The following is a 16222-nucleotide window of genomic DNA, read 5'->3' on the forward strand; positions in this document are numbered from 1 at the left end:
TGATCAATAGCTGTCCTAGCATTTACAGCCAAATGGCTACAAAAGCCAGTTACCCAGTCTGGAAGGGAATCTAGGAGCCCCTTCGCAGTGTTCACAGAACGAGTCTGAAGGAGAACAAAGAACAGAAAGGGAAGGTTTGCCTTATGGGGTCCCATAAGCAAGAAGCCCGGTCTGAAAAGAGAAGCCCCACCTACATAGTGACTGAAAACTGCACTGAGTCCTTATATTGGGGAGCTGCTGGGGAAATAGGATAGTAGCAGAGTATAGCAGCGCAAGTACAGTATATGCAAATAGCCCCAAACACAGCTTTCGCGGGCAAAATGCGCTTATTTGTGTATTGAAAGATATCGATAGGCTTTCCCTTCGCTCAGCAATTTCAGACCCACGATAAAAAACAATCAGAATCCACCTCGAGTCCTGTAGATGAAAGGTATGCCAAACGGGCTTCAAATACATTTAAACCTATTACCAAAAGGTAACACCCGCAAACGTAAGAACAGTTTCCATTAAAATGTCCTACTGTTTCCCATCTAAAAATTCCCCAGTACATTTCATCTTTTGGTACTTAAAATTTTATGCCAAGTTACTTGGAAGTCATTGATTTCAATAAAGCCTACCTCCCAGTAAAAGGGCTTAGAAACTGGTGATAGTGTATGTCTCTTCGGAGTACTTGACTGGAAGTAATCCAATGGACTCTGTTGAGAGGACCAAAGGAAGATGGCTTGAGGACCACAGGTGTGTCCCCCCATCAAGTTGCAGCTGATTTATGGTGACCCCCATAGGGTTTTCAAGGCAAGAGATGTTCTGCATTCTTGGTGCTGCGGGGGGGGGGGACAACAGTGGGAGGGCTTCTAGAGTTCTGGCCCCACTGGTGGACCTCCTGATGGTACCTGGATTTTGGCCACTGTGTGACACAGAGGGTGCGTTCAGACGTGGGCTTTATATCGGTTAGGGTGCCGGTTCCAATCGTTGTACTCACCGGCGTTCAGACGGGGCACATCTGCTTCCTGTCCCTAACCAGTGTAAAGCCCTTTACACCGTTGCACTCTGCCACTAGGTCCCAAGTGGTGGTATATTGAGTGCAACGGTGGTAAATGGTGCACCCTGGCGTCTGAGCGCTCTCCACCGGTGCCTAGCCATTTCCGTCGGAAGCCTGAGGCTTCCGGCTTTCCCCCGCCATTTTTTTTAACCCTAAGCGATATGCACTCGGGCGAAGCTTCGCCCTGAGCGTTTGTTTAAAAAAAAAAAAGCAAAAGCCCTTAGTTTACCTTCCTGGAGGAGTCCGGGACTTAAGGGAGGCCAGGTTGGGATTTAAACTTTAAAGGTAAGTCCTTACCTTTAAAGTTTAAATGTAATGGGGGGTTGAGCATGCGCAAAAATCGCCATTCTCTGAATGGCTGCCTATGCGCATGCTCAAACTGTGCTTAAAAAAAACCCAAACGCCGGCGCCCGCAGCGTGTTAGCGGGCGTCCACCAGAGGGATCCGCAAGATGGAGGGTAAGTCTGATCGCGTTTCTGCCGGCATAAACTGCACCGGTTCCAACCGTTGCAGTTTATGCCAGCAGAAAGGCCGCGTCTGAACGCACCCAGAGTGTTGGAGTGGATGGGCCATTGGCCTGATCCAACATGGCGTCTCTTATGTTATTATAGTGACCCTGGGCTTCCTGGATGGTCTCCCATCCAAATACTAACCAGGGCTGACCCTGCTTAGCTTCTGAGATCTGATGCAATTGGGCTAACTTGGACTATCTAGGGCAGGGCAGGACCACAATAGAGCTTTCTAAATAGGAGCCAGTTTTCTAAATAGGAGTCACTTTCATTCAAAAATAGCCAGTCACTAGTTCAGAAGACGCTAGCTCAGAAGATAGCTTCTTATATAGTCAGATCTTGACTTATATAGTGAGATCTTTTTTTTTTATTATTATTATTATTATTGTTATTATTATTATTATTATTATTATTATTTATTTTTATATTTATTTTTATTATTATTATTGTTATTATTATTATTATTATTATTATTATTTATATTTATATTTATATTTTATTATAATATAGTGAGATCTTGACACAGAGAGATAGCAGTGTTTCTCATCACTGCACAGCCTTCAAAATGTTCTTTTTGTGCAGTGTTGTGATGGCTTGAAGCAAATGTATAGCTGACCTTAGATACAAACGTAATAAATATCTATTTTTATGTAGCTTTCAGTTATCTTTTTACAGACATAATTAGTTTTCTTGTATTGTCCATGCTCAGTCTTCAGCTTTTTAGATTAGGAAACAGTGTGGGGAGGGGGATATAGGGGGAAACGGGGGGCTGCCCTCAAGTCCTCGCAGGTTCTGCACTGCACGACTGGCCCGGCCCAGCGGCCCCCATGCAGAGTTTTCCCAAGGAGAGGCTGCTGGGGGAGGGAAGGAGAGAGGACTGAAGACAGTGGGGCAGATAAAGGGATGTTGGTTGGGGGTGGTGGTGGTGGTGGAAGGAAACAGGAAGTGGGGAGGGGCTACAGGGGGTTTCGGGGAAGGGAAAGAATAACAGGGGTGGACGCTCCCTGCCACTCCTTGCAGTTTCCCTGTTTGTAATATTATAAAATGGAACATATAGACTTTTAAAATAGTTGCTATGGGATTCTAAAAATCAGGATATTAAAAGCAAAATTAAACATTTAACAAAACATATTCTAAATTGATGCCTAGTTAGATACTCCAGAGCTAAACCCGAACATAGACTCTAGATTGCTATAGTTAGTGCCCTCCTATGTAAAAATCTTGCAAGTAGATAAATAGGTACCACTTCGGTGGGAAGGTAACAGCGTCCCGTGCGCCTTGGTGTTTAGTCATGCCGGCCACATGACCACGGAAACGTCTTCGGACAGCGCTGGCTCTTCGGCTTTGAAACGGAGATGAGCACCGCAACCCTAGAGTCGGATTCGACTGGCTTTCAAGCAAGGGAACCTTTACCTTTACCTTTATGTAAAAATCAGCCTTCTAATAGTCCTTGAATGTAAACTAACCACGGGATTACCAGTGTCTCACAGGATGCATGAATTAGTTAATTTCTGTGTATGGTTTCCAGTTCTGATAATGTAACAACGGAAGGATGGTGAGACTGCACCGGTACTGATGGAGGTGGCAGCTGCCATTGGCAATATTTTTTTCCCATTATCTCTCTTATCCTGAAAACTGAGGCATATAATGTCGACTCACTGTTCTTCATCCTATCCTTCTGCCTGTACTTAAGGGCTCTGTACCCAGGAGTATAGAATTTTGTCCTCGGAAGAGGGATCTTGACCAGAAGGACAGAACATAATTCTTCTTCTCTTGAACCATGGACACTGTCTCTTTCCAGCATCCCATGGCAAACATGGCAGATGTTGGTGGATCATCCCTTAAAATGTAAGCCCAGACTGCCACTGATTGAATTGCAAAACCAACAGCAGGAGGGGGAATTCCAGCAGTGTTAAAACTGCCAGTGCAAGAACACCTTAATTATTGATTCAGCAAGCCAAGGCAGTAAGAAATGTCACAAGCAAACAGGCCTCTCGAAACAATAGAGCAGTCATCTGGATTCTGCTGATACCCACCAATTCCCATTTACACATCAGCCTGTTTGTAGTGGCACATCTGTTGTGTCATCCCAAAGAAGAAAGAAACGGTGGCTGCAATCCTTAGAACACTTAACTAGGATCAAGTCCCACTAAATTAAGTTGGACTTACCCCTGGGTAGACCTTAGACTTGCTCCGTTTGTGCATCTTCTGATCATTGTGGCATTCCATTTTATATAACACATTTTTTCCAGGGCGTGGGGTCACATAACAAGTGTAGAAACTTGCTTCATTCGATTCCTTGAGCAATATAAAACCATAACTCTGAGAAGAATTCTATATAGCATAACATTTGAGAGCTGAAAAGTGCTGTCTTTAAAAGTTAGAGTTTGCATAACAAAATGATGTACCAGCATAGCAGTGCATGTTATAGTGTGGGCAAGCAGTAAGCCTATAGCAAGCCCAGGGTAAAATACCCCGACATATCTTAGTTAACCAGAAAATTGGTTTTTTGATTAAAGCTCAATTGCAATCCACTTATTAAATAATTCTTACTGGAAATTGGCTTAGGGTTTGCTTTTCAAAATTCTTAATGCTACCTCTGTTACTGGTTTTGGGGGCAGAGTTTAATAAATGCTTGGTTTCTTTCTAGCCTGAACTGAGATGCTTTTATAACCTTGGCTATTTTGACTGTTGCGGTTAGCGAGACCACCCATAATTTGTGATTTCTTCTAATTGAAAAGCAAGGTGTGTGCTGAAGCAGGGGATATAACTAATTTAGTTAACATTTCGGCAGTGTTGGCTGGATGAGGAGGGATGCACAGTTTGGTATCACAAATTGCTCAACCCTCAATGCAGGGGAAGACTGAATAGCTGGTCATCTTACCTTTGTAACTTGTCTTGCCTAATTAATATGAAGTACTGCATTGGGCAAATGAATTGCTTAGAATTGGACAGACACTGGCATTATCTACAGCATCTGTAAGAGGTGGAGGCACTAGTCCTCTGAACCAACCTGTCTGCTATCCTACTTCTTATCTGCAAAAGCTATTTGGAAACGAGCAGGAATTGGAATGTTTGACAGCTGATGCACAATACCAGTGCCGGACTCTCTCACTTTCTCGGTCTTCTGTTTCTTGTAACCGCACACAATAGCCCCCAGCCTGATATTACATATCAGTTAGGACTGCAGGGTCTTAGAACTGGTGTGGCGAGGGCTAGTAAAAATCACCGAAAGAGAAGGCAAGAATGTAACCTGTTCGGTGGTGTGTGCCCTACTTGTGTTCCCCCCCCCCCCAACCAGCTAAGCAGGATTAATGACAGGCAAGCTTTTGTGTCCTCTTAAATGTGCCAGAAGAGAAAATAAAAAGGCCGCTTGCCAGGGAATAATTTGTACAGTTGAATGGATCTATTCAGTGGCTGGAGTGCTTTGCTAATTGTCTTGGAAAGAATGAAAGCAGCCCACAAGTTGGCTTTTGGAAGCGGGGGGGGGGGGAATGAATTCACATGTCAGCTTATGTTTGGCTGTTAGAATTGATCCGCTATTAATTAGAAGATTGGAGCGTCGCGGCTGTACAGGCCACCAAAGACAGTAGCGGCTCTGGCACTCACTTCTGTCGAGGGATCGGCACGACCGTTCCAAGCAGAGTTGCATCCTTCTGAATCCGTTGAAGTCTGTGAGCTTAGAAGGGTGTAACTCCGCTGAGAATTGTACTTCCTAGGCCAGCTTCATACAAGCTTCTTCTCACCCAGCAGATAAATTAATAAATGACTATTTAACAACTAAACATTCCCCCCAAATCCTCCAGTATAAATAGATCCAGGGCTATTTTTGGTCAGGAACGCACAGGAACGGAGTTCCGGCTGGCTCCCAAGTTGGCCACGCCCAGCAGGAACTCATTGGCATGACACGGCACGCCCAACAGCAGAAACTCATTAGGATTGGCTACATTAGGGGCGTGTGGCCTAACATGCAAAGGAGTTCCTGCTACAAAAAAAGCCCTGGGTTTTGACAACAAAAAAGGTAAACAGAATAAGAAGCAAAAGGTGGGTGCGGCTGGATAACCATACTTCTGGTAACATGGGGGTGTGGCCTAATGTGGTAATGAGCTGTGCTGTCAGGGGTGTGGCCTAATATGCTAATGCGTTTCAGCTGTTGGGTGTGGCCTGTTATGCTAATGAGTTCCTGCTGGGATTTTTCTACAAAAAGAATAGATCTATATGGATAGACCAGGCTGGGCCCCAGATAGTATACACAACACGCGCCTTCTAGGATCCCAAGTCCAATGTGGAAAAATAGCACAGCTGTGTGTGGATGAAGAGCTCGTAATCATGAAACAACGAAAACACATGTACTGAATGCCAGTCACCCCAAATGAAAGGTGGTATATGTTCTGACAATGAAAATAATCACAATCCTATATAATGGCAAGCAGTTCCAAAAATACACAATTCAGAACTGGAGAGATGACACAGCTGTTTAATCAAGTGTTTCCTTAAGACCCATGGGGGAGTCACAGTTTGCAAAGTCAAGATCTTGAGGTTCTCTCTCCCCTCCCCTCCCCAGGCTGAGACTTTTTCAGTGAACCAGAACTGGTACTCACTATCAGTATGATTTGCAGCAAGAAAAAAAAAGTTTCATCAAGGGTGCTTGAGTCTTGCCAGGTGTAGTGCAGCTTTAATGCTCCAAAATCATTCTCCTGCCTGGACATGCAGGGGCTGCTGTTTTTGGTGACAGCCATGCAGCTCTGTTTATTTCTGGCCTAAGAAGTCATAAGAACATAAGAGATGCCAATGTTGGATCAGGCCAAAGGCCCGTCCAGTCCAACACTCTGTGTCACACAGTGGCCAGAAATACCAGTGCCATCAGGAGGTCCACCAGTGGGGCCAGGACATTAGAAGCCCTCCCACTGTTGACCCCCCCCCCCAAGCACCAAGAAGACAGAGCATCACTTGCCCCAGAGCCCCTATCTATACCTTGTGGCTAATAGCCACTGATGGACCTCTGCTCCATATGCTTATCTAATTCCCTTTTGAAGCCGTCCATGCTTGTAGCAGGACATTCTTGCCCTGACCAGGCTAGCCAGATCTCATCAGATCTTGGAAGCAAAACAGGGTTGACCCTGGTTAGTATTTAGATGGGAGACCACCAAGGCATCTGGGGGTACCTATGGCGAAGCAGGCAACGACAAACCCACCTCTAAACGTTTCTTGCCTTGAAAACCCCATGGGGGGGGTCACCCTAAGTCAGCTGTAACTGGAAGGCAAAAAGAAAGACATTCTTAACAAGCCCAAAAGGCAATGGGTTTGTTTCCATTCTTGGGAGACAGCCCTTGTCGTCAGCAAGAAATTGTTTACATCTTCCAAGAAACCCCTAAAAATAGCTATAATGAGCAGGATACAAAGAGAGCCGGCTGAGATTAGCAAGTCACAGACAAACCCAAAGAAACAGAACTGTTCATCAATATAATGACTGGGGAAGACTTGGGTGTATCTTGCTGTGCCATGCAGCTTTCTGAGTGAATTAGGGCCAGTCACCCTCTCTTCCTTTCACCTTCCTTGCAGGGTTGTTTTTGCAAAGGTAAAATGGAGGAGGTAAATGGAGGAGGAGAGGACCATTTTAAGCCTGTGTGCCCTCAGCTGCAGGTGTAGGAGATTTTAATGGGCTTCCATTAGAATAACTGCAAAGAATTTCACTGTATGTATCCAAAATGTGTTCACGTGTATTGGGGGGGGGGGGAAATGGAGAGAGGAATACAGTTGTTATTGCTGGAATGGAAAGGCAGAAAAGCCCTCGTGTGCGTGTGTGAGATTGTGGCTTTTTGGATCCTAGCCAGAAGACAATTTTTGCATGCTTTTAGTGCCATAGACACAAGTTCTAAAGGTCGCTGTGTCTCAACAGCTACACTCCATTCCAGATGCATATTCAGTTGTGTATCTATATATCTAATAGCCAAGGTGCCCCCTGTGTGCAGATATATAAATCCGCACATCGGGGGCACCTAGGGGGCAAAGAGATTTTCCCGTACATTTGGGGCAATCTCCAGATGTGCAGAAAAATCTAAAAAGTTGAAAAAAGTATACAGGGGATATTTAAATCCCCCCAAAAGTACAAGAGCGTTCCCTGCACATGCGCAGAGAATGCCCTTGCAACTGTCCTGCCGCCACTGGGGTGGGAGCGGGTGGGAGAAGGCTTGGCGGTCCAGCGCCGTGGGGGGGGGAGGAGAAGGGTTGGCAGGCCGAGCTCAGGCCTCGCCACCGGTGCCGGGGGGGAGGAGGAGGGAGAAGGCTTGGTGGGCTCAGCGGCTCCCCCCCCGCCGCCACCGCCGCGAGTATCACAGGTCCCCCTTCTTGTGCAGATGTAATGGCTGTGAGTTTTCCCCAGTCTACACACCCAAAGGACTAGGTGAACTCTTTTCACTAAAATTGGTGTAGAATATTCTGAACACACCACAAGTGATATGCCCCCAAAGTAAGTAAATTTCAGTGATGGGGACAACAAGTGGTCCCTGAGGCAAATTTATGTAACCTCTAGGATCCAGATCTACTAGAATCAGTAATAATTAACTGCATTCTAAGCTTCTAGTCCTTTTGTTAGAAAAGAGAAGCATGACACTTGTTGATGATAAAAAGGAGTCCATGTTATGGACTCACTGAAATTATTCATTGGTGAAGATAAAACTTTGCCTAAGAATACTGTAAAATAGATTAAGTACACCATACTTGTCTTTGTTGTATATGTTTTTTCTATGATATGTGATATTCCTTAAGTGAAATAAAAACATGCAAACCAGAACTGGTCTCCCATTTATGACACAGTTAAGGTGTAGTCCTCAGTGCTGAACAAACTGTACCCCAAATAAAGCAACCTATATTTTAGTAGGTGCTGTGGTGTAATTCTGTCTAATGAAAAGCTGTGTGTTTAGAGTTCCATGTTTCCACTAGATGCGAAGAAAGTCTGTTCCAAGGAGAAATCTCCAGAGGGCAATGAGACCTGTTCCCAGTACCAGGAACATTTAAAGCAGAGATGAAACTTATATTTAGGGAGGTTAGATTTGGAGGAGCATTCGCACTGAATTATAGGAATGTCTGCATGCACCCAGCCCAATCCACTAGACTGATTTTTATTTTCATTTTCAGGTAGTTTTCATTTCTTCCCATTTAAAACTCTTTTGTTTAAATGTAGGATGTTTGCCCTTTAAAAAGTAAGGAGTTGGGCTTCAAAAAAACTGGAAACTGGCAGCGCTTTATCATGAACAGTGAAAGCTGTCCTGCTGTTAGTACTCTGACTAGTGCTGCTAGCGCACAAAGATGTCTGCAATGTGCTGTGTCCAGTGTTCCCTCTAAGCTGAGTTAGTGTGAGCTAGCTCACAGATTTTTAGCCTCTGGCTCACACATTCTTGTCTTTGCTCAGAAAGGATGGCTCCAGAGCAAACTAGTTTCTGCAGTAGCCAAATCGCTCGCTCACAACTTTAATGCCAGTAGCTCACCAAGTAGGATTTTTGCTCACAAGACTCCACAGCTTAGAGGGAACATTGGCTGTGTCTTGCTTTTGTAGACTTTAATTTGGGGGTGTGGGGGAGTGAAACTGTTTTACAGCACCCTAAGCTCCTAATAAAACTCAATATCTGGCCAATGGGTCAGGTCAGGTCATAGGGCCTGATCCTAGGAATGTTTACTCAGAAGTAAGCCTCCTTTCATTGAGACCTGGTTCTGTTGAACCGCATAGGATTGAAGTCTAAAAACATACAGAACTACACTTTAAAGAATAAAATCCCAGTCTGATTATCAGGTGAACTCTGTCTACTGAAAGCTAGTCCAAACTAGGTCTTAACGCTAGTTCGTCACATTGGCATTCTGTTCTTGTGCCAAAAAACTCAGTAGTATAGATAGTTCCTGTCTCTGTTCACCTTCTGTGATGGACTATTTTCTGAGCCCTGAGAGCCACTGTGGTGTAGTGGTTAAGAGCGATGGACTCTAATCTGGAGAACCAGGTTTGATTTCACACTTCTCCACATGAAGCCAGCTGGGTGACCTTGGGTCAGTCACAGTTCTCTCAGAGCTCTTTCAGCCCAAAAATAAGTCTAGCTCGCCACTAAAAGAGCTAAGGCTTCCGGACAATCTTAGGATTGCCTGGCTTTACTATACACAACACCATATGATAATTTATTAATTCTGAGCCCTGCACTCACAATATATGCACATAGACGTCCACTGCCTGTAGAAAACGCATACAAACGCCCTGGCCTGCTGCTCACCTACTTAACGTTCGCCTTATCTGGGTATTAAGGTTATGCACCTGGGAAAAAAGCCCTGATTTTTTGGGATTTGGATTTTGGGAAGGGTATAATACCGGTATTCAGTGGTATTTGTGTCCCCAGGTAGCAATTTGGGGTTTTCCAGGATTTCGAAATTATATTGATTTAGTTTCTCCCTATGGGGGACTGGGTTTTTTTTGTGGAGGAGTAGCTTCCCTTCCCCAACCAAATGGTACCAAAACTGCAGGGGAGCTAGTGCTGCCTGATCACTAAAGACCCCCGAAGCTTCAAGCAAATTGGAACAAGAGGTCCTGCTTTATGCCCCCTTGAACTAGGTGCCCCAGCCACCCCACTCGCAAGGGTGCACATTGAGAGGGGGCAAAAGGAGCTGGAAAGCAGCCAAGTTATTTTTTTTGAGTGTGCGCTCGTAGAAGGTGAGCCAGAGCAAGAGACCTCAGCTATGATTTGCTCTTCTTGCCACAGGACAGAGGATTGTGCCCATGGATGAATGCAGAGGATGTTTATCATTGGCTACAATTGCATCTTCCCTTTCATCATAGTTCTGATTGACAATTGGTTGGTATTAGTAAAACATCACGCCCCACTTAGGAACCTTGCTGGGCATCTGGCTGGCTACTGTTGATAACTTTTATAAATGGAGGAAACCTGGTTTTGATTCCACGGTGCAACAAAAAGGGCCGGCGTTTTTAATCCCAGCATCTTGGGGGGTGGGGTGGGGGTTTAACCGGGATGTCTGATGCGGAGCCAGGGCTCTGGTTTCTTAGGGGCTTGATTCAAAGCCTTTTGAAGTCCACGGAGATCCATCATTGACTTTGTATCAGGACCTAAATCTGATTAAGTGGCGGAACTGTTTTCACTGGTAGGGGAAGGACATTTCAGGAACCTTTGTGTGTGGAGGGGGGGAATTATTTATGAGGTTTGTTGTTTTGTAGGTTGGCCAGCAAACACTTCACAGGAGCTTAAAGCCATTTATTTTTGTAAAAAGAGCATGGCAGTTAAAAAAAAAAGATACAATGGGAAACCCTAAGAAGAGGCACTGTGTGTGGAGCAGAGGATTTGACTTCTTATTTGTAAGCCATCTATCACTGTGATATAGTCCCCATTTTACTATAGTGCTGCGCTGCAGATCACAGGCAGGAAAGATCCTTTTCAGCCATGTCAGAGGGGCAACATGGTGCTGATATGAACTTGAGCCTATTTGGAACTCTGAAAGGTTTAAAAAAACTGAATCAAGGCACAGGAATTTTCCCTATTTTGTTGTTGTTCAGTCGCACAGTCGAGTCCGACTCTTCGCGACCCCATGGACCAACTTCCGCCAGGCCCTCCTGTCTTCCGCCGTCCTCTGAAGTTTGCTCAATTTCATGTTCGGTGCATCTATAGGAGGCTACAAAGAAAGATGATGAATGATTAGATAAGGCATCATTCTTAGGGCTTTGCCAATCTGAACCCACTTAATATCAGATTCAGGTGGGCAGTCGTGTTGGTCTGAAGTAGTAGAACAAATTTTGAGTTCAGTGGCACCTTTAAGACTAACAATGGTTTATTCAAGGTATGGGCTTTCATGAGTCCACAAAAGCCCATACCTTGAATTAACCTTTGCTTGTCTTAAAGGTGCCACGGACTCAAAATTTGTTCTGCTACTTAATATCAATAATCCTTGAATGAGCTAGGAATTCCTAAGAGAGATCTTAGCACCCGTCTAAAACGACACTCCTAGTGAAAGGCTAATGCTCCTGAAAAATGGTAAAGTAAAGATATGTTCTTAATAAGTACCTTCTGAAGCTTTCTGCATACATTATCACATCTAACAACAGCTGTATTAACTTATTTCCTTAATGTACATAAAGTTTACATACATACATATATACATACATATAAGGTTTCCCTTGCTCGAAAGCTAGTCGAATCCGACTCTAGGGGGCGGTGCTCATCTCCGTTTCCAAGCTGAAGACCCAGCGCTGTCCAAAGACTTCTCCCTGGTTATGTGGCCGGCATGACTAAATGCCGAGGCACATGGAATGCTGTTACCTTCCCACTAAAGTGGAACCTATTTTTGTTGTTGTTCAGTTGCACAGTCAAGTCCGACTCTTCGCAACCCCATGGACGAGATCACGCCAGGCCCTCCTGTCTTTCGCTGTCCTCTGAAGTTTGCTCAACTTCATGTTCGTTGCATCTATGACACTGTCTAACCAGCTCATCCTTTGCCGTCCCCGTCTTCTTTGACCTTCAGTCTTTCCCAGCATCAGGGTCTTCTCCAGTGAGTGCTCCCTTCTCATTTGGTGGCCAAAGTATTTGAGCTTCAGTTTCATTATCTGACCTTCCAGGGAACAGTCAGGGTTGATTTCTTTTAGGATTGACTGATTGGATCTTCTTGCAGTCCAAGGGACTCTCAAGAGTCTTCTCGAGCACCATAGTTCAAAAGAATCTATTCTTTGGCGCTCAGCCTTCCTTATAGTCCAACTCTCGCAGCCATACATACCTATTTATCTACTTGCAATTTCTCGCTTTCGAACTGCTGGTTGGCAGGAGCTGGGGCCAGAGATGGGAGCTCACTCCGTCATGCGGCACTCGGGTCTCGAACTGCCAAACTGAAGGTCTGCAGCTCAGCGTTTTAACCTCTGAGCCACCACAGCCCTATATATACATACATATGTGTATATATATTTACACACACATGCATATACTCTATACATATATGTACATATAAGTTTGAACCTTACCTACCATTCCAATGTATTTGAAAAAGTGTGTGTGCCCATGAAAGTTCATACCTTGAATAAAACCTTGTTGGTCTTAAAGGTGCCGCTGGACTCTAAATTTGTTGTACACAAAGTACAAAATCCGATTATTCAGGCACAGATTTTTTGGTACAGCAATCTTCTGCACGAAGCCACACCAAAACAACCATGTGCATCCTGGTTAGTAAATAGATGTAATGTCCTCAGTCTTTGCTGGTCTCTTTCTTTGAAGATAGACAGCCAGTGTGGCATAGTGGACAGAGTTGTGGACTAGGATGCTGGGAGACCCAGGTGTGAATCCCCAGTCCGGTTAGGGAAGCTCACTGGGAGACCTTGGGCCCTGCATGGCCTCTCAGAAACAGCCTACCTCACAGGGTGATGGTTGTGAGAAAACGGAGGATGGGAGAACAGTGTACTAGGCTGCTTTGGGTCCCAAATGTGGAGAAGAGCAGGATATATAAAAAAATGCAAATACAAAAATGCATGACTGTAATGAGGGTAACAAAGCACAGACCTGAGTAATGCCCTCATTGCAGCCTCTCATTCTCAATATTCCCCAAACTGCACTTGTTTAGAGAGAGAGAGAGAGAGAGAGACCTCAGGAACATTTGGGCCAATTTGCACAACCTCTCATCCCCTAATGTTGTATCTACTGTTTGTGTAGCCATATTGGTTTGTGTCCATGGCATATTCTTGCTGGCTAAAGGGCCCATCCTAAGAAGGGTTGAATATTTTTGTTATGAGGAAGCTTTCCACCATGCAAACCCACACTTGCAATCCGGAATGGTGAGACTTGACAAACAGGTTTGTTTCTCTCTCTTAAACAATTCCATGCTGCTTTCTGGTCTGGTAGGTGTATAGAGCAGCTAATGACAAGAGGGGACACTCAGCGCTATCAGATCAGAAATGAGCCCTGTCTCACCAGCAAGCCCAAGAAAGCTCGGCTCCATCATTCCTGATCCACTTGGCATTTGGGGATGTTTGATACTGTTTACTTTCCCCCCTACTGACTGCCAGTAGTGAGGGGGGGGGGGAGAATCCTAATTGTTAATCAACTCTCTTGATTCAATTGATCACATATTGTTAGACTGTTCGTGGCATGCATCTGCTAGGGAAAAATGGTTAAACACTTGGTTGCATGGTAAACATCACCTTTCCAATGAAATAAAATGCCAATTTCTATTGAACGATGTAACAGCAGAGATTACTGTGGCAGTGGCCAATTTTTTAGTGGACGTGATGAGAGTGACAAATTTGGGAAAGTCCGTTTCATGATTTTATAATTAACCTAGACTTTTAGTTGATTGTGTCATTTTCTGTCTTTGATTTTAATGTTGTATATGCCATTAAAGGTTTATTGATTGATTGATTGAATTCGTAGCCAATTTTTTCCTCTGAAAATGGAAAGGAATGTGCACAAGGAAAATGGGGGGGGTGTTGATTACATAAAGCCTATCTGTTTAATGTGTCAGTGCTTTTAACCTTATCTGTTGAGGAAAGGCAGATGGGAGGCAGCATGCAAGAGAACGCCATCCCCTCCCATCTGCTTCTCCTTTTTAGTCCCCTCAGTACCTTTTACTTTTGGCATAAGGGCAGAGGTTCTGCTTTGTGAACTTCACATTACTGGCATGTCCTGGAAAGTGGAATAAGAATATTGTGCATTTAACCTGTATGTGTATGTATTTCTCCAGATGTACCAATAATGAGAGCCAGTTTGGTGCAGTGGTTAGGAGCACAGACTCTAATCTGGGAGAACCGAGTTTGATTCCCCACTCCTCCACGTGCAGCTGCTGGGGTGACCTTGGGTCAGTCACAAGTTCTCTCAGAGCTGTTCTCTCAAGGGCGGTTCTCAAAAGAGCTCTCTCAGCCCCACCTACCTCACAGGGTGTCTGTTGTGGGGAAAGGAAGGGAAAGGAGATTGTAAGCCACTCGGAGACTCCTTCGGGTAGAGAAGGGTGGGGTATAAATCCAATATCTTTTTCTTCTTCATTTCCCGAAGGCCAAGCCTCCTGTTGGTTTGATTTCTTCATGCCCTTTGCGATATTATCTAGCATTCTGAAACCACAATACATTGGGCAGAAGTGAGATAGATATGGTGATCACTTCACCCACAATGATCAAGTTATATTGCACCTTCCTGTGCTTCATTCTCTCAAAGGTGGTGGATCTGTATCAGTCCTGTATGACTTTGTACTCCATACCAGACTTTTCGCTTTGTATAGGAAAAGCTGGACCATCAAGGGAAATGGTTTCTCCAATATGCAGGTGTCCTATGTAGAAAGGATTTTTGTATGGAGGAGCATTTAGTCACGTTAGCTCTTACCCGCCAAGTGAAGGGGCAGAGCGTAGACATAGGTTTGCCATACCTCTCAAAGTAGCCAGTGTTTGGGATTTTAAAAATAGCTTAAAACACCTGACGAACAAAATGCTAAGCCTTATAACACTGAAACTGCCAGCTTAAGTGTTACAAGTTATTGCTGTTTCTGCTGGCTAATTAAGCAAGTAGCACTTAAAACAGATATTGAAGAATTGAATTACATCAGAAGATTTTGATTTTTTTTCCTGATTTATCATTTTTACCTAAAGTATTATGATGCTTGCCTCCTCAAGCCAGTTGCATGTAGGAGATATATTCATGAAGGTATAATACATGTAGTTCCTTTATATTTCAGCTTAAGTTCCCCTCCAACATCTGGCTAAAGTCTTCGCATGCTTCTAATTTCCACCTTTGTTTAAATGTAGCAACACATCAAGCATTTGGGAGATGTAACCAAAACTGAAAAATGAACAAATAGTTCATGTTTGTGATACACAGCAAAAATAAACAGAAATGTAAAGAAGAAGAACTAGGACGATCACAAGAGCTATAAAAAGATCAGAGAGGTGAAATAATTACTGCCCACAGAGAGAGAGAGAGAGAGAGAGAGAGAAAGTGACCACAATCTTCCGTCTTAATCGGACACCACTGGGCAACAGATTCCGGAAGGACAAAAAAGAAAAGCTTCTTTCCTCAGCAAGTAATTAAATTAGAACAAACCTTGAGTCCAGGGGCATCTTTAAAAGTGGTTAAAAGTGGTGGACTCTTATCTGGAGAACCAGGTTTGATTCCCCACTCCTCCACATGCAGCTAGTTGGGTGACTTTGGGTCAGTCACAGTTCTCTCAGAGCTGTTTTCTCAAGAGCTGTTCTCTCAGAGCTTTCTCAGCCCCACTTACTTCACACAGGGTGTCTGTTGTGGGGAGAGGAAGGAGATTGTAAGCCTCTCTGAGACTCCTTTGGGTAGTGAAGGGTGGGGTATAAAAACCAAGTCTTCTTCTTCTTGAAGGTGCCACTGGACTCAAACTTCGTTCTCTGGCTCCAGACCACCATAGCTACCCAGCTGGAAGTAATTAAAATGTAGATGACAGTGATGACCATGAGCTCAGATGTTTTTAAAACAGGGTTGAACAGATTAATGGAGGATAGGTCCACCACTGGCTACCAGCCGTGGTGATTCAAAGGAAAATCTGTATTTAGAGGCGGTAAGCCTCTGAGTACTGGTGCTAGGAGGCAACATTAGCTGAGAGCCCTGGCCTCTATGCCCTCTTCGTTGGTCCTCCAGGGCAACTGACTGACTGCTGTCTGAAACAGGATGCTGGACCAGATGGACCACTGGTCTTA

The 16222-nt window shown here is 44.4% G+C and overlaps 1 protein-coding gene across 1 annotated transcript in view; it reads left to right on the forward strand.

Annotated features, from left to right (window-relative positions):
- NPR3 (natriuretic peptide receptor 3) overlaps positions 1-16222 on the forward strand; it is a 52917-nt gene that overhangs the window by 28502 nt on the left and 8193 nt on the right.

Source organism: Gekko japonicus, unplaced genomic scaffold, assembly GCF_001447785.1.
Source record: "Gekko japonicus isolate JY-2015 unplaced genomic scaffold, Gekko_japonicus_V1.1 scaffold1302, whole genome shotgun sequence".
Taxonomy (NCBI): domain Eukaryota; kingdom Metazoa; phylum Chordata; class Lepidosauria; order Squamata; family Gekkonidae; genus Gekko; species Gekko japonicus.